The following is a 26,003-nucleotide window of genomic DNA, read 5'->3' as shown; positions in this document are numbered from 1 at the left end:
ACTTGCACTTTCATAGATAATCACATAGCAAAGTTTTTTTTTTTTCTTTTTTTGAAGTTTCTGAGTCCTGTCCAACTCTTTGTGACCCTGTGAACTATAGCCTGCCAGGCTTCTCTGTCTATGGAATTCTCCAGGCAGTTCTACTGGAGTGGGTATCCTTTCCCTTCTCCAGGGGATCTTCCCAACACAGGGATCAAACCCAGGTCTCCTGCACTGTGGGTGGATTCTTTACCAGCTGAGCCACCAGGGAAATGCTGCAATGGGGTTGGTAAGCTTTTAATAAGGAAATTTCTCTTCTAGCTTTAGCATATTAATTTAAAAAATTATGATTTTGGGTTACATGTTACTAAATAGCCTTTCTGTATCAAGTGAGATGGTTGTATTTTCCCTTTTAACCTGATTGTGTGGTGTCTCTACATACATATACGTTCTACATATACATGTATATTAGTATTAGTAAACCATCCTTACATTTTCTAATACCTTAGACAAGTTTCAGTACCAACATTATCCTAGCTTTATAAAATATGAGTTTAAACAGCCTTTCCTCTTATTCTGTCATGCTGTTAAACATACTCAAATGTGTAATTACTGTGTGAAATTCTAACATTTGTTAGAATTTATGCTTAAAACTGGGCTTCCCTGGTGGCTCGATGGTAAAGAATCTGCCTGCAATGCAGGAGACCTGGCTTTGATCTCTGGGTTGGGAAGATCCCCTGGATGAGGGTGTGGCAACCCACTCCAGTATTCTTGCCTGGAGAATCCCCATGGACAGAGGAACCTGGTGGACTATAGTCATGGGTGGCAGAATTGGGCAAGACTGAGCGACTAAATACGTATGCTTAAAACTGTTACTATCTGGGCCTGATATTTGTGTCCATCTTTATGTTAGATGGTAAATTCTGTCTACTGATTCAGATATTTATATGCCTATTTCAGTCATTTATTTATTCTTAAATAACTTGTGGTTTTGTTTTTTGTTTTGTTTTTTTAATTTTTATTTTATTTTTAAACTTTACAATATTGTATTAGTTTTGCCAAATATCAAAATGAATCCACCACAGGTATACCCGTGTTCCCCATCCTGAACCCTCCTCCCTCCTCCCTCCCCTCCCCTCCCTCTGGGTCGTCCCAGTGCACCAGCCCCAAGCATCCAGTACCGTGCATTGAACCTGGACTGGAGACTTGTTTCATACATGATATTATACATGTTTCAATGCTATTCTCGCAAATCTCCCCACCCTCTCCCTCTCCCACAGAGTCCATAAGACTTGTGGTTTTCGAGACAACTTAGAATCATTGATTTTTATCTGTGTTGTACCATTATGGACATAATGTTTTGTGTTATAAATATGTGTGTATATATATGTATGTAATATGTACGACTTAGTATAGATATCTGACATCTCTCAGTTCAGTTCAGTCACTCAGTAGTGTCTGACTCTTTGCGACTCCATGGACTGCAGCACGCCAGGCCTCCCTATCCATCACCAACTCCTGGAGCTTGCTCAAACTCATGTCCATCAGGTCAGTGATGCCATCCAACCATCTCATCCTCTGTCGTCCCCTTCTCCTCCTGCCCCCAATCTTTCCCAGCATCAGGGTCTTTTCCAATGAGTCAGTTCTTCATATCAGGTGACCAAAGTATTGGAGCTTCAGCATCAGTCCTTGCAATGAATATTCAAGACTGATTTCCTTTAGGATGGATTGGTTGGATCTCCTTGCAGTCCAAGGGACTCTCAAGAGTCTTCTCCCACAGCACAGTTCAAAAACATCAATTCTTCGGTGCTCACATTTCTTTATAGTCCAACTTTCACATCCATACATGACTACTGGAAAAACCATAGCTTTGACTAGACTGACCTTTGTTGGCAAAGTAATGTCTCTGCCTTTTAACATGCTCTCTAGGTTGGTCATAGCTTTTCTTCCAAGGAAGAAGCATCTTTTAATTTCATGGCTGCCATTACCATCTGCAGTGATTTTGGAGCCCAAAAAAATAAAGTCTGTCACTGTTTCCATTGTTTCCCCATCTATTTCCCATGAAGTGATGGGACCAGATCTTAGTTTTCTGAATGTTGAGTTTCAAGCCAACTTTTATACTTTCCTCTTTCACTTTCATCAAGAGGCTCTTTAGTTCTTCTTTGTCTTCTGTCATAAGGGTGGTGTCATCTGTGTATCTAAAGTTACTGATATTTCTCTCGACAATCTTGATTCCAACTTGTGCTTCATCTAGCCCGGCATTTCACATGATGTACTCTGCATTTAAGTTAAATAAGCTGTGTGACAATATGCAGCCTTGACATATTCCTTTCCCACTTTGGAAACGGCCTTTTTTCCACGTCCAGTTAGAACTGTTGCTTCTTGACCTGCATACAGATTTCTCAGGAGGCAGGTCAGGTGGTCTGATATTCCCATCTCTTTAAGAATTTTCCATAGTTTGTTGTAATCCGCACAGTCAAAGGCTTTGGCATAGTGAATAAAGCAGTACCTATAATTATGCCCTCATTTTAATTCGAGATGTGGGATTATTTGGGCATCTTCTCTCAATCATTTTTGTGTTATATCTGTTGTATTAATATTTTTTAATTTGGCCACAGTTTGTTGAAACTTGATGTTATTTCTTTTCTTATTAATTTATGTTATCTAAATTTTATTCTTTGCATATCCTTTTTTAAATTTATTGAACTATAGTTGATTTACAATATTGTGTTAACTTCTGTACAGCAAAGTGATTCAGTTATACATATATGTTCATTCTTTGTCATATTCTTTTCCATTATGTTTTATTACAAGATATTGACTATGGTTCCCTATGCTATCCACTAGGATCTTGTTGTTTCTCCATTCTGTATATAATAGGTTACATCTGCTAATCCCAAACTCCCAATCCATCCCTCCCCCACCCATCCTCTCGTGGCAACTACATGTACGTTCTATATCCTTTATTTTTACTCTAGTATTCTCTTTTAAACAATTGAATCAAAAGCCTAGGTCATTAATTTTCAATCTTTTTCTCTTACTGATGTTTGCATTAAATAGTTAACTTTCTTCTAAGTATTGTTTTAATCTCTAGATGTCAGGATTTGCTCTGTAATGTACATGTTGCTCTTTAGTCCTAAATATTTTACAGATTTCTTTGTTTTTGAATGCTTTTTGTTTAAATTTTTTTGTTTTTGTTTAAATTTCTGAACATATGTTTTTAAAAAGCTTTTTTATATGACTCTAATTTTAATATACTTTGTCAGAAAATATGATGTGGATACTATCCTTAATTCTCTGCTGAGATTTGCTTTGTACCCTAGGCCATGGCTACTTTTATCAATGATTCCTGTGTGTTTGAGAAACATCATACATCTCCTAATTATCAGACAAAATAGTCATGTATAATCATTAATCTTGCCTGTTAAATTTTATTGACCAAAATTTCTACGTCCCAGTATTCATCTGCCATATATATATATATTTTTTTTTCCCTTTTTTCGGTTCTTCTTTCTGAGACAGAAGTCCTAAAATCTTCCCAATCAAAATCTAGACTGGTAGACTAGTTAATTCTCTTATTTCTGACAATTTGTGTTCTTTTATGTTGGAGGACTGCATTGCTAAATGAATAAAGTTTAAGACTGTTAATTTTTTGTAGGGAGTTGATTTTTTTTTTATCATTAAATCACTAATATCTGTATTGCTGATGGTCCTTTTTTTCTTTCTTTTAGATAGTATTTCTCTAGGGTGCATTCTTCCATCCCTTGTCTTATAAATGAAAGGGCCAGGACTCAGAACACAAGTAGGCTATTGAGCTCAGAGGGTATCAGGAATGATATCTGGGGTTATCTGATAACTAATAGATGCTTAGTTAAGTCTGATTTCAGTTGATCTGGTCCATGGTAAGGTGGCCAGAGTGAGGTGAGCAAAGATGTCTGATGTGAGCTCCAGGAAAGCCAGCATTTATCCCTGCTTTGTCCTCTGCTTCATTCCAAACACCTGGAACACCGCCTGGCACTCAGCAGGTGCTTGAAAAATGTGCATTGAATGAATCAGTTGTTGAACGGGATCATCTCAGCAGGTCACTTTGAGATGCCTTTTTTCCCATCTGTGAAGGGCTTGGGTGGGCTTGCTGCCTACCCTGCCATCTATAAGCTACAGCAGTATGGACAAATCAGGACCCCTCAGTGTGGCCACTGCAGAAATGGGCACAGTAGGGCTTCTCCCGCATTGCTTGAGCTTGTGAGGACCGGATGAGGTAGTGCAGTTAGATTAATAACCCTTACTAACTTTTGAAGGAGAATTCCTGTATAGCCTGTAAATGGCGCAAATCTTAAGTATATCCTTGATACATTTTCCTAGTATATGCCTATAGTCCTGTCACCAGCGTCCAGGTGAAGATTCAGACTGGGCTCTCTCAACTCTGGCCACTAGCTGTATGTGGCCGTTTAAATTAATTATAATTGATTAAACTCAAACGTCCAGGTCCTTGGTTGCATAGACCACATTTCAGATCCTTAGTAATCACGTGTACCTTTGCTTTTAATGGTGCCTACTGCCTTGAACAGTACAGAATGTGAACAACTTTATCATCACAGGAAGTTCTTGTGGGCAGCTGTAAGATGGGCTCTCAAAAGTACCCAATATTCTGACTTTTACCATCAGTTGGTTTTTCCTGTTCTTTATATGTACGGGATCCTACACGGGTGCACTCTTGTGTCTGGCTTCTTTTTATTCAACATATCATGTGCAAGATGCATCCATGTTACTACTGGTACCAATAATTTATTCTCTTATATTGCGGTGCAATATTTGGTTACATGAATTTACCAAAATGTATGTATCCAATCTCCCAAACACTCATCTTTATGATCTTTCACTCTAAGCCAGGTACAGTGCTAAACATGTACCCGGATTAACTTGCCTTACCTTAATGTCAGTTCTTGGAAATAATTCCTGTTTTACAGGTGGACGAATTCATGCACAGAGAGGTTGAACAGCCTTTCTCTAGGCCACAGTTAGGCCCGGAACCTGGGGAGGCAGCTTTGCTCTAGCCTTTACTGTTAGTACAGGACAGTTACCCTCTTTCTTGTACTCTGGTGGACATCACATCCCTGTGAGCATTTCAGTCGGGTGTGCTAAAACAACTGTTTCTATTCTACGTTTCCTTTTTCTTTCTGTGCTCTTATTTATTTATTTTGGCTTTACTGGGTTTGAATTCCTTCAAAGGTCCTAATGTCATCAGAGATTACTCCAAAGTTAGTGGTCTTGGATGTTGCTGAGAGCACATATCCTTTTAGCGTCCGGGGCCCGAGCATGCTGTGGCCAGTGGAGACAGTGTGGTCACGAACACCTCTGAGTCACGTTCAGATCCACGCTCCCTGCTCTGTGGAACCAGCAGCAGAGACACAGCCAGGCTCCTGTCTCTCTGTAAATGTGGAATCTATCATGTCCATGCCCCGTGTGCTCGATCACTCAGTCATGCCCAACTCTTTATGGCCCCATGGACTGTAGTCCGCCAGGCTCCTCTGTCCAAGGAATTTTCCAGGCAAGAATACTGGAGTGGGTTGGCATTTCCTACTCCAGAGCATCTTCTCAACCCACGATAGAATCTGTATCTCCTGCATTGGCAGGTAGATTCTTTACTAGAGCCACCTTCCTGGGAAGCCCACAGTCTACTCTGGGCACTGGTTAAACATCACATAGTCAGGTGTGATTGCTTAAATCATTGTGGGGGAAAGCCAGAATTATTTTACAAAGTCAAATCACTCTACTCCCTCCCTCCTTCTGGAGGACCAAAGTGGGAGGTGCTCAGAGGTCAAGGGTGCTCCCCTGCTGTTCCCTTGCGTGCCCACCTGGCTACTTCATGACCCCTTCAGGTCTCTGTCCAGACTTTACTTTCTCCATAAGACTCTCCAGGCCTCCTGGTTTAAAATAGCACCCCCTTTCCCAGCAAGCCCTGTTCTTCCCTGCCTTATCTTTCTCATCAATGTTTAGCACCATCTAACATAGCCTATATTTGACTGATTGATGTCTTTATTGCCATCTTTCCCCATGAGAAGGTTCAGGAAGGTAGGGGTTTATGTGCCTTTTTTGAATTCCAAGTGCCTGCACCAGCATTAGCATGTAGCAGGTGCTCATGTTAATCATGTTAATGAATCAGTATTAATGAATAGCAATTGCTCAATCAGTACATTAATGGACAAACTCCGAGGCTGATGGAAGCTGAGGTTAGGTATGGAGCGTGTCCTGACTGGGATTGTATCAGGCATACTGTAGTTGGAGTGCGTAGAAGGTGAGGGCAACCTGTAATCCATGCAGAGGAAAGGAGGATGAAAAGCATTGTTTATTTAGCATCTACTGTGTGCTAAATGGGCTTCCCTTGTGGCGCAGCAGTAAAGAATCCACCTGCCAATGCTGGAGACATGGGTTCATTCCCTGGGTCAGAAAGATTCCCTGGAGAAGGGAATCGCAACCCACTCCAGTATTTTTGCCTGAAAAATCCCATGGACAGAGGAGCCCAGAGGGCTACCTTCCACGGGGTCACAAAGAATCGTACACAACTTAGCAACTTAACAGCAACAACAAAGTGAAAGAAAGAAAGTGAAGTCGCTCAGTCGTGTCCGACTCTTTGTGACCCCATGGACTGTAGCCCACCAGGCTCCTCGGTCCGTGGGATTTTCCAGACATGAATACTGGAGTGGGTTGCCATTTCCTTCTCCAGGGGATCTTCCCGACCCAGGGATCGAACCCAGGTCTCCTGCATTGTAGGCAGACGCTTTACCGTCAGCTACCATGGAAGCTCAGCAGATGTGCTAAATAGCACTCATTATTAGTATTTCCCATTTAATGAATGTTTACAGTTTGTCTATCGGCTCTCATGACTTTTCATATTTATTCCTAGCCAGTGCCCTTTGCCAGAGAGGTTTTATCACACCTGTGTCACAGATGGAATGACCACAATACACCCAAAATCACAGATTCAGAATGCGTTGGAGCAGGAATTTGAGACTCACATGGCCTGGTCCCAAAGATGTTCATCTTCCAGACCATGCTGCCTCCTAAGATGATGGGCTCCTGTTTCCCGTTCCCAGCAAGCTTCATGCAGAGATGCTCGGCTTCCTTGTCTTGTAGTTTGATGTTTACGTACCTCCTCCCTCCTTGGGCTGGGAGCTCCCTCCCTTCACCGGAAGGTGTGTTAGAAACTGTCTGATTCATTTTTGACATGCCTGTCCCCCCACCAGGGCCGGCGCGGCCCCACACAACACGTAGCAGGCGTCCTCAGATTGTTTGTTAAAATATGCTCTGCCAAGGGCTGGCTCCCCGAGAAAGCACGTGCTCGCGATGCCAGGCCCTTCTTTTTGGTGGCTGCCTCCTGCGGCTTCATCCTGTCAATGTTTGGGGGAGCATCCTGGGCTGCTTTTTTCTGGTCTCTGTTTTAATAATTAATACCTTCTGCTTGGAAGTGAAGTTCATCCAAGAACAATCACAAGCAAATGAAAGCTAAGCTGTGAAATTGTGCTGGAGAGAGAAAACAGGGAGTCACTATAAATAAGCCCCAAGCCCACGTGCCTATTTTTTTTTTTGATGCTCACACACAACTATAAATGTTTGATGAAGCATTTTACTTATTTATAAATCCTGTCACAGCAAACACAGGCATTTGGACCTAGTTCCCCTCCCCGCAGTAAATAGCTACTTTTGGATGACAGACCCCCTGGGGAGAAAATGAATGAGATTTTTTTTTTTTTCTTCTTCTTCCTTCTTTTCCCCCTGAGGCAGAAGGGATTTAGCTATGCTCTAATTCCCCCATTAGCCGCCTCTATTTATAATCACTACCATTTATTGAGCACATATTCTGTGCCAGGAAATCTATGTGGTGATTTCCCATGGTATTACCTTAATTCTCCCAGCTCTTAGAATAGGCATTATTATCCCCATTTCACAGTTGAGGGAATTGAGGCTCCAAGAGGCTATGTATCATCCAAGATCACACCAGCAATTAATTGACAGAGGCAGAACTCAGAAGCATGCTTGCTATTCTTGAAACACTTTTCTAAACTGCAGCTTAGGCTTAATTTATTGAGTCAGGGTCAGCATTTAAAAATATGGAAAAGCAAACTATGATGAAATAAGAGAAGGGTAGAGTAAAAGAGAAGGAAAAAAGTATAGTATATCATATTAGTATTGCTTCACGCAGCTTATGTCCAGTTAGGTAATTTAAAATGCATGTTTTACTATGGCTTCCAGTCTGACAAGTTAGAAAGAAGCTGCTGTGGTGGCCGAATGCTTGCTTTGCCCCTGGAGGGACTAGCCTGAGGTTTTTGGATGGACTTTATGGCTCATGTGCCCAGAAACCATGGGGTGAAGTTGGCTGGGTGTAGGGGGGTGTTATAGAACAGTGTCTTCCACTAAACATTTTCCTAAGGAAAGGGCTCTAACTTACAATACATTAAATTTTCCAGGATATTGAGTCCCCACCTCCACATATCAGCTGATAATTCCCATATGAAGGACTGTAACCACAGGCTGTCACACTATGCATTTTCTTGTGGAAATGAAGATATTGATAAAGCAGCTTTTATCTCTATTAAACATGCACAAGTTGTAAAGTGGTTGCACACTCATCTTTTCTTCTCCATCATCCTCAGAGCTCCTCCCACTATCATCTTAGCTCCTCCCACCATCGTCTTAGCCCCTCCCATGATCCCCTTAGGTATTCCCTGCAAGTCTGAATGTGAGGCTGAAGGTTTGCACCAACAAGGACCTACTGTATATATAGCACAGGGAACTATACTCACTATTTTGTAATAACTTACAAGGGAAAAGAACCTGAAAAACTACACACACACACACACACACACACACACACACACACACAGACACACACACACATACGTGAAGCTGAATCACTTTGCTGTACATCTGAAACTGAACATTGTAAATCAACCCTACTTCAATAAAATAAAATTAAAAAAAACTCCAAGTTATAATAACTCCCAGTTATTCTGGGAATGTGATACATGGCATGGTGACTGTAGTTAACAATACCTAATTGTATATTTGAAAGTTGCTAGATCGTGTAAGTTCTTAAACCAACAAAAAAATATAACTCTGTGAGGTGATGGGTGTTTATTAGACTTACTGTGGTGATCATTTTGAAACATATATCAGAGCATTATGTTGTACACCTTAAACTTATGTAGTATATCTGTTGCTGTTCAGTCACCCAGTCATGTCTAACTTTTTGTGACCCCATGGACTGAAGCACACCAGGCTTCCCTGTCCTTCACCATCTCCCGAAGTTTGCTCAAATTCATGTCCGTTGAGTTGGTGATGCCCTCTAACCATCTCATTCTCTTGCCATCTCCTTTTCCTCTTTCCTTTAATCTTTCCCAGCATCAGGATCTTTTCTAATGAGCTTGCTCTTTGCCTCAGGTGGTCCAAGTATTGGTGCGTCAACATCAGTCCTTCCAATGAATATTCAGGGTTGATTTCCTTCTGATCTGACTGGTTTGATCCCCTTGAAGTCCAAGGGATTCTTAAGAGTATATCTCAATAAAACTGGAAAAATATATAAAAGAGCAAAGTTATTCTTAAAAAAAAAAAAAGTAGGTTTGTAACCCTTATTTTAGAGGTGAGGAAATTGAGTCTCAAAGAAGCAGACTTGGTTAGCGGTTAGTGGATTTGGTTAATGGTCCTTTAACCAAGGACACACTGCCCACTGCCCTGTGGGCCTTTCTGCTCAAAGTTATTTAGCTAATATTTCTAAAATGTAGATAAACCCTTACTGCTCTCAGAACTAAACTCCATTGTTTTTAGGATAAGGCCATGGCAAATGCCAGATCTAATATTCTATCCTCAGGAAAATGTTTACTGACCTCCCAGATCACATCAGGTTTCTCTGTTGCTCACACAACCTCCTATACAGGAACTGCCACTCACGAAATGACTTGAGTTGACATTTAGCTCCCTTTGTGGAATATAACCCCCATGAGAATAGGGTCGCTGTCTTCTTTGTTCAGAGCCTAGTATACAATGGATGATTAATATTTACTAAATAAATGATTTAGTTTTGTTTTTCTGACTCATAGTCTGTTTGGTCCACCACATGCAGGTTCAAGAGAGACAATAATTTAGTGTTTCTGCTAAATTTTCAACCTCTCAAAAAATCTTCCCTTGATATTATGTTCAGCATTTACTATAATTTGCTTTGGGCAATTGGTCCTTTCCTTAGAGTGATGTTGTATTTGGGGAAGGTGGTTAAAACAAAGGAAGGAAAGCAGAGTAGTTTTAGGGAAATTATTTAAGTCACTAACATATTAAAATATGTAATTGCTAAAAAGTGTTTTATGATTTAATTATAACTGACTCAGAACTATATGGATTTCATTTCTCAAACTCACAAGAGTTTAGCAGTAAAGGAAAGATGTTTTCAGGAAAAAATAATGTGATCAGAATGAGGTAGATAGACTAACAGACGTGGAGAAAGATATAGATAGCATAGTGCACTTGTCATGAAATTTGGGGGTTTCTCCGAGTCCAACAGATAGTATTTTTCTCTGCCAATCCTGCCTCTCAAAATCCACTGGTATGTTTTGATTTAGGGTGGTTTTACCTTTTTAGATTATCTTTCTTTATAAACAAGTATTTTTATTTTTCTGTTTTAAAATTTTACATAAGTTTTAAATTTTCCTTTCCATTTACAGTATTACCGAATGTTGGCTGTGTTCCCTGCGTTGTACAATACATCCTTGAGCCTGTCTTACACCAGTGGTTTGGTTCTTCACTCCCCCAGCCCTGTGATGCCCCTCCCTCTCCCCACCGGTAACCACTGGTTTGTTCTGTGTATCTGAGTCTGCTGCTTTGTATGTTTTACTCATTCACTCGCTTGTTGTACTGTTTAGATCCCACATATAAGTGATATCATGCAGTGCTGGTCTTTCTCTGACTTATTTCACTTAGCCTAATGCCCTCAAAGTCATCCATGTTGCTGCAGATGGCAATTTTTCATTATTTTTGTAGCTGAGTAGTATCCACGTGTGTGTGCATGCATAGTGTGTGTGGTTGTGTGTGTGTGTGTGTATCACAGCTTCTTTATCCATTCTTCTGTTGATGGACACTTACACTGCTTCCGTATCTTGGCAACTGTAAATACTACTGCTAATTAACATTGGGATTCATGTATCTTTTCAATAGGCTATCTTTCTAAATTAAAAAATAAAACCCTAAAACAAATGTCTACTATGTGAACCAGGATTGGAAGTTTGAATAGAAATTTCTCGTGTGTGTCCTTTTATTTTTCCATCAATCTCCTGTAGCAGGAAGAATGGATGTTTTCAACATCATTTGCCTTTGATGAAACTGAGGCTGAGAGAGAAGGAGTCAAACAGTATTATGTGCCCGGTACTGGCTTGGGCTTTTAGACATGGGCTCTCTTGTTTGATTCTACAGGAGTTTGCAGTTTGTGGAGAAGATATTGAAAAATAAGGATATATTGTAAGAGGCGAATTAGCTGGCTCTGTGGGCTGTTTGGGGCTTCCCTGGTGGCTCGGTGGTAAAGAATTTACCTGCTAATGCAAGAGATGCAAGTTTGATCCCTGGGTTGGGACGATCCCCTGAAAAAGGAAATGGCAGCCCATTCCAGTATTCTTGCCTAGGACATCCCATGGACAGAGGGCCTGGGGGACTGTAGTTCATGGGGTCACAAATGAATGGAGCACAACTCAGCAGCTGAACAACAATGCACTGTTTTATGGGGGCTGTTCAGAGTGTCAGCAGAGGGGGTCTAAACAGCAGAGAGCTGATTGAAGAACTGAAAGACGAGTAACACTTAGCCAGGAGAAAACCAGGCATGGGAAGATGCTGTGCAAAATGTGATTTGGCCAGATGTGGATCACAAAGGAACATATAGCAGCAAATGGTGAGGAGGCTGTTGTGGATCAGGTTATAAAGGGCTTTCCTGGCAAAGCAGTACAAGCACTTGACTTTGTTCTAAGGGCTGTGGGGGAACTACTAAAGGTTTTTAAACTGGTGAATCAAAGATCCCATTTGCATCTTGGCAGATTGAATGGACTGCAAAGGGGGGGATGGATCAGAGAGAGTGAGATTAGGGGGAATGAGAGATGGTGGAAACTACAAGAAGATTTCAGGGCAAGAGGAACAGCCCAAGATGCCCTGGGCTCCTCCTCGTGACTTGACCCTTCAGACTCCATATCTGCATCTCCATCTCCCTCTTTTCCAGTCCACTGTTACTAAAGGAACATGCACTAAAGCTGTAGGTATTGTGCATTCGATATTATTATCAGGACTGTTATTTATTGTATTAAGACCTAATGCCTGTGCATTGGGTAACCAGTTACCTAAGTTAACAACTATTTCTTATAAGGGTTATAAGTGCTAAAGAGATAATTTTTACTTTGTCATCGTGGTCAAAAGATTTAGAAACCTCAGATAAGCAGTGCTTCAAGTACCAATGTTCCTATGATAATAGCTTTTTGAAAAAAAAACAACAACTGGTTTCTTATTTTGTGTTAGGCATCATACTGAAGCTTTTATAACCATTTTCCTATTTTCTTCATCTTCCAACCAGTTTTATGGGGAGGTAGTACTATCCCATCCTGATAGACATGGAGAGTAGAGTTCAAGAAGTGTGAAGTGACTTCCTCAGCAAATAACCAGCTGAATGTGTGGAGAAAAGGGGCAGCATTTTGCCCCTGGAATTTCAACTAACTATGATGAGCTAAGGTCTTAAGGAGAATATTGAGGGAACAGGTGTGGCCCTGGTTCTTAGAAACCCACAACTTCATGGCACAAATAGTTCATTCCCAGGAGTAACTAACTGTCGAACATTCCTGCTGTGCAGGGCTGTGTTCCGTGAGAGAGGGGCAGGAAATTACCAGCTGAGAGGTAAGGAAATCTCTTCTTTAGGACAGCCATGCAGAGCTCTTCTGGGGCACTTGGAAAGGAGCCCTGCCAACCCCTCTCGCTGGCACAGTAGCTATCCCGCCTCCCTGAGCTTCTATCTGCTCATCTGTGAATCAAGGGTAATAACACCTCCTTATCAGAGGTTGAAGTCAAGTGTTGAGTGTTGTTATCTTTCAGTCACTCAGTCATGTGCAACTCTTTGTGACCCCATGGACTGCAGCACACCAGGCTTCCCTGTCCTTTACCATCTCCTGGAGTTTACTCAAACTCATGTCCATTAAGTCAGTGATGCCATCCAACCGTCTTATCCTCTGTCATCCCCTTCTCCTGCCCTCAATCTTTCCCATCATCAGGGTCTTTTCCAGTGAGTCAGCTCTTTGCATCAGGTGGCTAATGCATTGCAGTTTCAGCTTCAGCATCAGTCTTTCTAAGGAACATTCAGGACTGATTTCCTTTAGGATTGCCTGGTTTGATCTCCTTGCAATCCAAGGGACTCTCAAGAGTCTTCTCCAACACCACAGTTCAAAAGCATCAGCTCTTTGGTGATTAGCCTTCTTTATGGTCCAACTCTCACATCCATATATGACTACTGGAAAGACCATAGCCTTGATTAGACAGACCTTTGTCGACAAAGTAATGTCTCTGCTTTTTAATATGCTGTCTAGGTTTGTCATAGCTTTTCTTCCAAGAAGCAAATGTTTTTTAATTTCATGGCTGCAATCACTGTCCACAGTGATTTTGGAGCCCAAGAAAATAAAGTCTGTCACTGTTTCCATTGTTTCCCCATCTATTTGCCATGAAGTGATGGGACCAGATGCTGTGATCTGTTTTCTGAATGTTGAGTTTTAAGCCAGCCTTTTGACTCTCCTCTTTCACCTTCATCAAGAGGCTGTTTAGTCCCTCTTTGATTTTTGTCTTGGGCTTCTTTTGTGGCTCAGCTAGTAAAGAATCCCCGCCTGCGATCTGGGAGACCTGGGTTGGGACGTTCTCCTGGAGAAGGGAACAGCTACCTACTCCAGTATTCTGGCCTGGAGAATTCCGTGGACTGTATAGTTCAGAGTCGGATACGGCTGAATGACTTTCACTTTCACTGTTGCTTTCTGCCATCAGAGTAGTGTCATCTGCATATCTGAGGTTATTGATATTTCTCCCAGCAATCTTGATTCCAGCTTATGCTTCATCCAGCCTGACATTTTACATGATTTATTTCTGACATTCGCATGATGACATTTCTGCATACAAGTCAAATAAGCAGGGTAAACAAGATACAGCCTTGATATATTCCTTTCCCAATTTTGATCCAGTGCCTTTTGCACATCCGTTTCTAATTGTTGTTTCTTGACCTGCATACAGGTTTCTCAGGAGGCAGGTAAGGTGGTCTAATATTCTCATCTCTTTAAGAATTTTCCACAGTTTGTTGTGATCCACATAGTCAAGGCTTTAGTGTAGTCAGTAAAGCAGATGTTTTTGGGAATTGTCTTGCTTTTTCTGTGGTCCAGCGGATGTTGACAATTTGATTTCTGGTTTCTCTGGTTTTTCTAAATCTAGCTTGTAAATCTGAAAGTTCTCTGTTCATGTACTGTTGAAGCTTAACTTGATGGATTTTGAGCATTACCTTGCTAGCATGTGAAATGAGTGCAATTGTGTGGTAGTTTGAACATTCTTTGGCATTGCCCTTCTTTGGGATTGGAATGAAAACTGACCTTTTCCAATCCTTTGGTCACTGCTGAGTTTTCCAAATTTGCTGACATATTGACAGCATCATCTTTTAGGATTTGAAATAGCTCAACTGGAATTCCATCACTTCCACTAGCTTTGTTCATACTGATGCTTCCTAAGGCCCACTTGACTTCACATTCCAGGTTGACTGGCTGTAGGTGAGTGATTACACCATCGTGGTTATCTGGGTCATTAAGATCTTTTTGTACAGTTCTTCTGTGTATTCTTGCGACCTCTTCTTAATATCTTCTGCTTCTGTTAGGTTCATACCATTTCTGTCCTTTATTGTGCCCATCTTTGCATGAAATGTTCCCTTGGTATCTCTAATTTTCTTGATGAGATCTCTAGTCTTTCCCATTCTATTCTTTTCCTCTATTTCTTTGCATTGTTCTCTCAGGAAGGCTTTCTTATCTCTCCTTGCTATTCTGTGGAACTCTGCATTCAGGTGGTATATCTTTCCTTTTCGCCTTTGTCTTTCACATCTCTTCTTTTCTCAGCTATGTGTAAGGCCTCCCCAGACAGCCGTTTTCCCTTTTTGCATTTCTTTTTCTTGGGGATGATTTTGATCACCACCTCCTGCACAGTGTTACGAACCTCCATCCATGGTTCATCAGGCACTCTGTCTACCAGACTGATACATGTTTATGTATCAGTGTTGAGTGGTAATGGGCCCAAATCATTTAAGACATGTGGTAGGTATTCAGCAAACACGTACGCACTCTGAGTGAGTGCAAATGCAAATGGCAGGACAGATGTGGGAGCATAGGGCAGCAGAAAGAAGGCACTTGGAGGAGGCGGCCGGCATCTCCCCGAGCTATTGCATGGCCACCATGCAGGCAGTGGGACTTATGAAGCATAGTGGTTGTCCACGTGGGCTCTGAACTCAGACTGTATGTTCTAGTGGTTCCTCTATCTCATGCTGGCCCTGTGACCTTGGGGGAGCTTGTGAGACCTTCCTGAGCCTCAGTTTCTTCATCTGTAAAATGCCTATACTAAGAAGTTATTTAACTCATAGGATTATCATGGGATGTAAAAGACAAACCATGTATATGCCGAGTTCAGTGTCAATATAGGGGAGGCAATGAGTCAACCTTGGCCATCACCATCTGTCCTTCTAAGAATAAGAAGCCCAGTGGGGCCAAAGGGAAGATTCCAGCAGAATTGGCACAAGAGGCCTGAGGCATGCACCAGGACAGTTCTATCAAAGCCTGACACCGGATGACAAAGTAGCTTCCCAAGCTTGAAGGAACCTCCCCTCCTTGGGCTCAGCCCCCTGCTTCATAAATATGTTTCATTCAAACCCAGTCATGAATGACTCACTTCAGGACCCACTGGTTGCCTAGCAGAGTTGGGGGCAGGGGTCTAGGGAGACCTGGAGGCTTAAGATCTGTTTTGACTTGATGATTATTGATCCTTCCCAAATTTCACACAACATTAGGCTGAGGTTTCTGTCACACGTTTATTAATGCCAGAATGAAAGCTTCCTCCAGGCTTCTCTTTACTTTTCACTGATACCCAGTGACAGTCTCACTGGGTGATGCTGTGGAGTGTGAATCCATGAAAACTATCAGTTACACAGGACTAGAAGGTTCTTCAGCCAACTGGATGCAGGACAAAGAGCATCAAGAGGAGGATGGCCACTTGCCATCCCATCCTGACCCTGTCTCAGGTGTCGTCCCCATTCTCTGGGACCCAGTTCAGCCATCTATAAAAGATATTTTGAAGGTTTTATGTACTTCCAAATGGTAATACTTCTAATATACTGATTTTAAAACCTAACCAAGTGATATGTTAGTTGGAAATGTATTTCAAGATAGAACTACATATATTAAACCAGTTATTTTGAAACCAGTGCTTTGAAACTCAGCAGGTAAATCTCTGTTAATTAATTCACCCATTCATTCACTTAACTGATGTACACCAAATGCCTACTCTACCAGGCACTTTGCGCTGGAGAAAGATTGGACAATAGTGGTAAATAATACAGACGTAGTAGTAAATGATACAAACATGGTCTTTGCCAATAATGGAGCTCATTTCCAACTGGGAGAGATAACAGTTATCAGTTCAGTTCAGTCGCTCAGTCATGTCTAACTCTTTGCAACCCCATGAACTGCAGCACGCCAGGCCTCCCTGTCCATCACCAACTCCCAGAGTTTACCCAAACCCATGCCCATTGAGTCAGTGATACCATATAACCATCTCGTCTTCTGTTGTCCCCTTCTCCTCCTGCCCTCAATCTTTCCCAGCATCAGGGTCTTTTCCAGTGAGTCAGTTCTTTGCATCAGGTGGCCAAAGTATTGGAGTTTCAGCTTCAACATCAGTCCTTCCAGTGAACACCCAGGACTGCTCTCCTTTAGGATGGACTGGCTGGATCTCCTTGCAGTCCAAAGGACACTCAAGAGTCTTCTCCAACACCACAGTTCAAAAGCATCAATTCTTCAGCGCTCAGCTTTCTTTATAATCCAACTTTCACATCCATACATGACTACTGGAAAAACCATAGCCTTGACTAGATGGACCTTTGTTGACAAAGTAATGTCACTGCTTTTTAATATGCTGTCTAGGTTGGTCATAACTTTCCTTTCAATCATTGCAAGTACAAGCAGTGTTATAAGAACTAGGACTCTATATGATAAAATGAGAGAACACAGAAAAAATACCTAGTCCAGTGGAAGAAAGACTTAACGGTTAACCTATGTTTGAGTTAAAGGAAAAATACATTATTTACAACCATAAATTGCATATATTGATTGCCTCCTTGTATGGAGAATGATTCATGAGTTGGGAAATGCAAACTCAAGTCAAATTCTTCCACTTCCCTGCTAAGTAATTTTTATCTGAATATGTTGTGATGATTTTATTAAAAACAAAAAGGAAGTCCTAGTTAGAGTGGAAAAAGCTGTATTAAGTATAAGGAAAATAGTATTACAGAGTTGTAATGTCATGTGCTGCCCGGCAGTGCCCCCATAGGATACAGTCACAAAGCATCTTTAGTTTTGTCTTCTAACCCCTTTGTACTTGTTGAATAATATTACGGTATTAGTTTCTTCTCTGCCCCTGTAGAAATATACAGTGGCTTTTCTGGTGACCATTAGGTAATTAAAGGCCAACACTGACTTAATGTAACAATAACCAGCTCTTCAGTCTCCACTAAGAGGAGAGTCTGCGGTTCCCCCGATTAGGGCTGGAGTTATCTTGGCAGCCGAAGACGGTCAGCGACGCTTGCTTGCTTTCTCTCTCTCACTTGCCTCCTCTCCAGCGTTTATCTGTTTTTTCCAGCCTCTCTGGGGCTGGAGTGTGCATGAGGAGGTGGGAAACATAGAAAGGTCAGGGAAGGTCTGGCTTGATTTGCATCATCATGACATGACCTAGCTTCAGTGACCCAGGTGGAGTTAGAGCTAGCTCGCTGCATGAGCGCATGCTAATGGTCTTCTCAGACCAGCTCCCGTTCCTAAGCATCCTCCTCTGCAGCCCTTCATGTGGGTGGCGGCATCCCTGTTTCCCGTGTTGGCTCACTTTTTCCATCACTCTCACGATTCCTCCAACGTCCTTCTGGTGCGATGCCTTCACCCTTCCAGGCAGCCCTGTTCTTCAGATCTTCAGACAAGCTTGATGGCTGACACTTACATGGCACTTACAGTGTGCTGTCTTACCCACTTTTACAGTGTGTATTATCACATGATTGTCGTCCCTGTTTTACAGGTAAAGAAACTAAGCCTTAGAAATCTTAAGGAAGGTGTCCAGGATCTCGTAGCTGGAAAGTGGAGGGGCCATGATTTGAGCTCACACAGCCTGTCTTAGAGTCCTTCTTTGAACAGCTATTTTGTTCTTCATCCTCATGCTGGTTTTCTTTGGCTCGTCATCCTGGGCCACGGAGAAACTGCAATTCGCAAAGACGTGTGCACCCCAGTGTTCATGGCAGCACTGTTTATAATAGCTAAGATATGGAAGGGACCCAAGTGTCCATAGGAGACGAATGGATAAAGAAGGTGTGATGCACACACACCACGGTGGAACATTACTCTAAAAAGGAATGAAATAATGCCATTTGTAGCAAACACGGATGGACCTAGAGATTATCATACTAAGTGATGCAAGTCAGACAAAGACAAATACTATGTGGTATCAGTTGAATGTGAAATCTAAAAAACTGCCACTAGTGAACTTATGAAACATAAAAAGATGAACAGACACGGAAAGCAAACTTATGGTCACCAAAGGGTGGGGGAGGGATGAATAGGAGTTTGGAATGAACAGACACATGGTACTGTATATAAAATAGACAACAAGCACTTATTGTATACCAGAGGGAACTGTATTCAAATCTTGTCATAACCTATAATAGAGAATCTGAAAAAGAATATATGTAAATACAAATTTACATATGAATATGTTATATATCAGAGAAGGCAATGGCACCCCACTCCAGTACTCTTGCCTGGAAAATCCCATGGATGGAGGAGCCTGGTGGGCTGCAGTCCATGGGGTCGCTGAGGGTCGGACACGACTGAGCGACTTCACTTTCACTTTTTACTTTCGTGCATTGGAGAAAGAAATGGCAACCCACTCTAGTGTTCTTGCCTGGAGAATCCCAGGGACCGGGGAGCCTGGTGGACTGCCGTCTATGGGGTCGCACAGAGTCGGACATGACTGAAGCGACTTAGCAGCAGCAGCATGTTATATATAGTTCAGTTCATTAAATATATATAATTTTATATTTGCATATATATAAATATAACACACACACATACATGTAACTAAATCACTTTGCTGTACACTTGAAACTAAGACAGTATTGTAAATCAAATATACTTCAATTTTTAAAAAAATGTAAAAAAAGTCATTTGTCATTCCCCTGATGGAACTGAGGAGTTAAATGGTTCACTCACTGGTATCTAGCGACCCACATGAGCTACTGGAGTGATCTATCTTAAACTCATTTTGATGTCTGATGTGTGTCACTTTGGAGTCTCAACTAGATTTTCAGTTTCTCATCCAGCTGCAGAGTTAAATTATGCACTGTCTTTGAACCTCTTGTTTTCTCACCTGTAGCATAGTGATGATAACTCTTCTGTATATTATACATGGTTACTGTAGAGATCAACTCATGAATCTGGAATTGCTTAGATAAATCAAAAATTTCTAAAAGCAGTGTGAACATGGTTTGGACAGCTGCAATTCTTCCCTCTGCCCTTATCTCTCTCTGGAGATTTGCTTGGTTTATTTTCCTTCTCTGGGACTTTCCTCTACCATCTCTCCATATATGAATCTAATGTGGTCTGCGGGTGTCAGTTCTGAAGTGTCTTGTTCCATGAACATTTATTTCTTCAGCTTTTAACTCCCAGTCCTTTGCTGTACCTGTTGAAAGTTTAATTCTGCCTACGTTTACAACAGTTGTTTTATATACTTTTCCCAGGAAAAACTTTAAGAAAATGCTCATCATCTTGACTATCACCATCCTCATTTTCAACCTGATAGCTACCTACTTTTTGCCAGACACTTTAAGAGATTATATTGGGGACTTGAGATACTTTGGCAAAATCTATATGTGCAAACCAATTACATAGATGAGATCACTGAGAATTGCTGAGGTTAAGAGATCTTGCAAAGCAACACAACTGTAAGGATATGTAACTGAGTCATCAGTACTTGTTTATTCCAAGTCCAGTGATCTTTAATTTTATTATATTTAATAGCAACAGCAAACCATAGCCACCATTGTCATCATCATTCCCATTCCACTGTACCTCTCAAAACAACTTTGTCCCCCCTTCAGAGCTCAAAACTGGCACAGGTTGAGTTTGTTGTGTTGCATGCAGAGTATTTATAAAGTTGAGTTAACAATGTTGCATTCCCGTACTAAAACAAATATTGAGGGTGTACTACATTTTAGTCAGTACTTTAAGCACCAATGTTATGACAGTTAACAAAATAGACAATACATTTTTATTTATTTAGCTAACATTTGGAATGGTTAAGAGGAGACCGGGCTTCCCAGATGGTACTAGTGGTAAAGAATGTGCCTGCCAATGCAGGAGACACAGGAGATGTGGGTTCGATCCCTGGATCAGGAAGATCCCCTGGAGAAGGAAATGGCACCCGACTCTAGTATTCTTACTTCGAAAATTCCTTGGGCAGAGGAGCCTGGCAGGCTACAGTCCATGGGGCCTCAGAGAGTCAGAGATGACCAAGCGACTAAGCAGCAACAACAAGTGCAAACAAATAAGAAAATAAATATATAACACATTGGCAGCAGTGATATGTTTGATAAAGAAAAGTAAAACTGAGCAATGCAATAGAATATGAGCACACAAAGAAGCATCCTGTTTTGTTTTGTTTTCTTTTAAACTCTGTATAGGCATCTTGCTTCCCTGGTAGCTCAACTGGTAAAGAATCCACCTGTAATGCAGGAGACTTTGGTTTGATTCCTGGGACGTGAGGATTCCCTGGAGAAGGGATCGGGTACCTACTCCAGTATTCTTGGGCTTCCCTGGTAGCCCAGATGGTAAAGAATCCTCCTGCAATGCGGGAGACCTAAGTTCAATCTGTGGGTTGGGACGATCCCCTGGAAGATGGCATGGCAACCCACTCCATTCTTCTTGCCTGGAGAATCCCCATGGACAGAGGAGCCTGGCAGGCTGCAGTCCATGGAGTCACAAAGAGTTGAACACGACTGAGCGACTAAGTATAGCAGAGGCCTCTCAGTCACCTTCCAACAGCCTTCCTAAGAAGATTTGCCAATATTATGCCTTTTATACAGATGAGGAAAGCTCCAGGTCACATACTTGCTACCACTTCTGTGTCACCATGGCCACCTCCCTTTGACGTGACTCCCTACAGAAACTTGGACTCATAGTGGTACGGTTTTCACGGTGTTATTGAAACTTGAAAGATTTTTAGATGTGATAGCTCAGATGATTATTGAGCATATATTCACTTTCCATCTACCACTGTGAGTCGGGAATATTTTCCTGTCCCATTGAAGCTGAGCTTGTGCATCTGACTTACTTGACCAGTGAGATGTTAACAGGTGCGACACCCAAAAAAGCCTGAAATATGCTTGCACAGAGGAGTTTCTTTCTTGTGCTTTCCTCAATGTCCCATTTAGCTCGCTGGTCCAAAGAGGATGCGAAGCCTGTGAAGCAGACCTGAACTCAACCTATTGTTTTGCAGCCAAGCGAACCCCAGCCTGAATAATCTGACCCTCATTTGACCCACAGTGAAAGTCGCTCACTCGCATCTGACTTTTTGCAACCCCATGGCCTGTAGCCTGCCAGGCTCCCCTGTTCATGGAATTCTCCAGGCAAGAATACTGGAGTGGGTAACCATTCCCTTCTCCAGGGGATCTTCCCAACCTAGGGATCAAAGCTGGGTCTCCTGCACTGGAAGCAGATTCTTGACTATCTGAGTCACCAGGGTTCCTTTGACCCACAGGCACATGAATAAGTACAATCTTGAATGAAAAAAAAAAAATTTGGAGTGGTTCTTAATGGCAGTACCTGGCTAATGCTAGAATCAAGTATTAAATCTCAGCTTGCCCTTTCTTTCCTTAACTTTTAGACTCTCAGGTCCTTCATCTGTAAAATGGCCATAAAAAAACAAACTTCATGGAGTTGCCTCGAGGAGTAAATCAGATGATCCATGTGAAGCACCCAACATGATAGACGCTTGATGAGATTTTTCTCAATGTTCCGAAGCTTTGAGTATGCTTCCTGGTTGCCTTCTAGAAGTACTCAGGCAAGCTCAGCTCCCCTGACGTGGGCTCTGGCCAGGTTTTCTGGACTGCTTTGTCTTGTTCCTGCTGATTTCATCAGTCTTCATTCCTCTACCTCCGTAGTGCCTCCAACACTTCTTCCTTTTTGCTTGAGACATTTCAATAAGTATGTAGCACTAGTAGGATAGTCCATGGTGGCGTTAGAGCCTTCACTATGTGTTTATACTTACGCTGCATTATCTTAATTATGATGATGCAAGGGAGGGAGTATGGGGGATTTAGAAAGAAAACTGTACAGAAAAATACTTCGTGAGAAATAACCCACAGTTAGTGGACGACAGGCCTGCAATTGTGGTTCTAATTGAAAATGGCACTATTAATATAATACTTATTCTATATCATAAAAAAGGCACTTTTTGCAGTTACCCAATTCCACATGAAATTAACATCCTGTGACATTTCCCGTAAATGGTTCATTTGCACACGTCGGTGGAAACAATTAGCTTGGACGTGAATGAGGGCTGTGACTGAAGGATAAGGTAGGGAGGGTCAGGCACATTCAGAAAGATAAGAGTGAGAAAACGGATCCAGACTCTGCAGAGGATGGGGAAACAGTGGAGCTCAGAGCAGGCAGCATTCGTGATATCTAGGAGAGCAGTGAAACTTGAAGAATTGGACTTACTTATGAGCCAGAGCCACAGAGACATTCGTGATAACTTCACTGAGCAGGTAAGTATAAATATTTGTATGAGTTGTGTTTACTTAAGTTTCAAGTTCAGTCATCTGCAAACCCTTCTGCTCGTGAAGCCAGTGCCCTCCTTGGCTGTCTGCCTGCACCCTCTAGTCCTGCCTAAATCCCAGAGTCTGGGTCATGGCCCTTCCCAACAGTTCTGCCCTGCTGTTGCCGCTCCCTTGGATGATGGTGAGATGGAATTTTTTCATGCCATGACATTTTTTTTTCCATTTCTGTAACATATTTTTTGGAGAAGGCAATGGCAACCCACTCTAGTACTCTAGCCTGGAAACTCCCATGGACGGAGGAGCCTGGTAGGCTGCAGTCCATGGGATCGTGAAGAGTCAGACACCACTGAGTGACTTCACTTTCACTTTTCACTTTCCTGCATTGGAGAAGGAAATGGCAACCCACTCCAGTGTTCTTGCCTGGAGAATCCCAGGGACGGGGGAGCCTGGTGGGCTGCCATCTATGGGGTCGCACAGAGTCAGACACGACTGAAGCAACTTAGCAGCAGCAGCAACATATGTTTTAATTTAGTTCTGTAGACAAGCTGATCCTGGTAAGAAAAGCATCAGTGACAAGTCATCCTTTTATAATTGAAAAGGGGAACATTTAGGCAACCTTTGACCCTATCAGGATGTAGTTAACCCTGAAACCATAGAGTTATATATCATTCCCAAGGAGAACAGCTAGGATGCAACAAGACTTCTCTCAGAGCCTCCAGTTTAGATCTAAGTCCAATCATTCCTATCTATTTCTATTCCATGAATATGTATGTTTTCAAGTATAAATCTTGTTTTCTATTTCCTTCAACATTGTCCAGTTGAGATCTGTATTTTCCTTTGTCTGCACTTATAGAGACTTCTCAAATAAATGTATAGACACTAGAATTAAACTTGGGGTAGTGTCTTGATGCCATCAGTGTCAAGTATTGGGATCCTGAACACAATTTGAATTCTAAGCTTAATCTTTTCTTCTACAAAAAGCAATTTATCCAAGTGCTTACCCCATATGTTTGTTGTGAGTATTAAATTGGAAAATTTAGATAAAATGCTTAGCACAGTTACCGGCACATGCTGAGTGGCTCGATACATCTCAACTCTTTTTATCAGTACTGTCATTATGTCATTATTTTCCCTAGGAACCTCTTCCACACTGACAGTCACATTGATCTTCCTTAAGTAGTCCTCTGACACTGCCACTCTTCTGATCAAAATCCACATGTACAAGTGATCTTCCCTACTATACAGACTAAAGTTCAGGTGCTTAACTTGGTATCCAGGTCCCTTGTCCCTTCCTGATGTGGGCACTGCATCTTTCTCACCTTATCTGTAACAGCATCCCTCTAGGATCACTGAACTCTAGCCATACTAAGTGACTCATCATGTTTTGAAATGAAGATGCTCTTTGTATATGCCACCTGGGAAAACCCTCTCATCCTTCTTGATATACCATACCCAGCATCTAAGTAAAGTTTCGGTCCCTGTGCTTTGCAGGGGAAGGCTAAAATCATCAGAGAGGTAGCTATCTCTCTCTACTTGGCCTTCTAGGTGTGAACTCCACATCCTCCTCTTAATTTTTTTTTTTGCTTGAATCACCAGTTAATTGAATAATTTGTTTTGATGCCCAATCCACCTTAGTCCAGCTTTAATTTAACATCTTGGTGTAATTTATTGTATTGTAAGGTCTTTGGGAAGGGTCTCTAAAATATCACGTGGATGATCTGCTTCATGCAAGTTTGTTCCTAACTCATATCCATGAACCTTTGGTCATTCTAGTCTGTAATTGCTGGAGATGTGTATGTCTTTCTTCTACTTTCTTCCTTTGTGTTCCATTTGGGGAAGACTCTTGAGAGTCCCTTGGACTGAAAGGAGATCAAATCTGTCCATCCTGAAGGAAATCAGTCCTGAATATTCATTAGAAGGACTGGTGCTGAAGCTGAAACTCCAATACTTTGGCCACCTGATGCGAGGAAATGACTCCTTGGAAAAGACCCCGATGCTGGAAAAGATTGACGGGAGGAGAAGGGGACAACAGAGGATGAGATGGTTGGGTGGCATCACTGACTCAATGGTCACGAGTTTGAACAAGGTCCAGGAGTTGATGATGAACAGGGAAGCCTGGCGTCCTGCAGTCCATGGGGTCACAAAGAGTCGGACATGACTGAGCTACTGAACTGACGGACAGCTCAGGAGGTAGATGCTCCGGCCATGGAAAGAGGCAGGTGGGAGTCTGTGGTCTTCCCTCTTGTCAATGTCTTTCTTTCTCAGGCACCATGAGTTTATTACACACCAGTGGAGACTTGCCAGTTTACTGCCCAATTGATGACTCGCTGTATTATATCTCTAGTTTCTTCTACTTAGAACCAGATGATGGACCAATTGTTTCTGAGCCCAGATGTGTGGACAAGAGGGTTTGTATCTGTGTGTGTGTCAGAGGGCTGAAAAAAGGAGATTAGGAACAGCACCTTCCCAATCTCCTAACTATAAGTACAAGGCAAATTTCTTTGGGTTTCTACTGAGGATAAGATAATTCAAATTATGATTGGTTTCTTCCTCTGTAATTATTGAAAGGGACTTAGAATTAAAATGAGAACCTCAAGTTGTAAATTCACTGAATAATGGATTTTTGGGTTATCGTTGGGCTGCCTGGCTTTTAGTTCACCTTTCCTTTTTAATACTTGAATCTCTTCTGTATTATTTTTGGAATGTGACACTTCTGCCTACTTCTAGTTTCAGAGGACTTGCCACCTCCATTAGCTCTTCTTTCCATAGTTAGAAAGATTTGTCATGTGTGGGCTCATAAAATAATGAGTATTGCTATTATGATGGTTATTGATATTATTATTCTTAAGAGCATGGCTCTTGGTGCCAGACAGATCTGCATTTGAATCCCAGGCACCCCACTTACCATCTAGGTTACCTT

At 41.8% G+C, this 26,003-nt stretch overlaps 1 protein-coding gene across 4 annotated transcripts in view; it reads left to right on the top strand.

Annotated features, from left to right (window-relative positions):
• Positions 1-26,003, top strand: part of ASTN2 (astrotactin 2) — a 1,047,916-nt gene that overhangs the window by 258,290 nt on the left and 763,623 nt on the right. The window lies entirely within an intron of this gene.

The sequence above is a fragment of the Bos taurus genome, chromosome 8 (assembly GCF_002263795.3).
Source record: "Bos taurus isolate L1 Dominette 01449 registration number 42190680 breed Hereford chromosome 8, ARS-UCD2.0, whole genome shotgun sequence".
Lineage (NCBI taxonomy): Eukaryota > Metazoa > Chordata > Mammalia > Artiodactyla > Bovidae > Bos > Bos taurus.
This window is presented reverse-complemented; position numbering and strand designations above follow the sequence as displayed.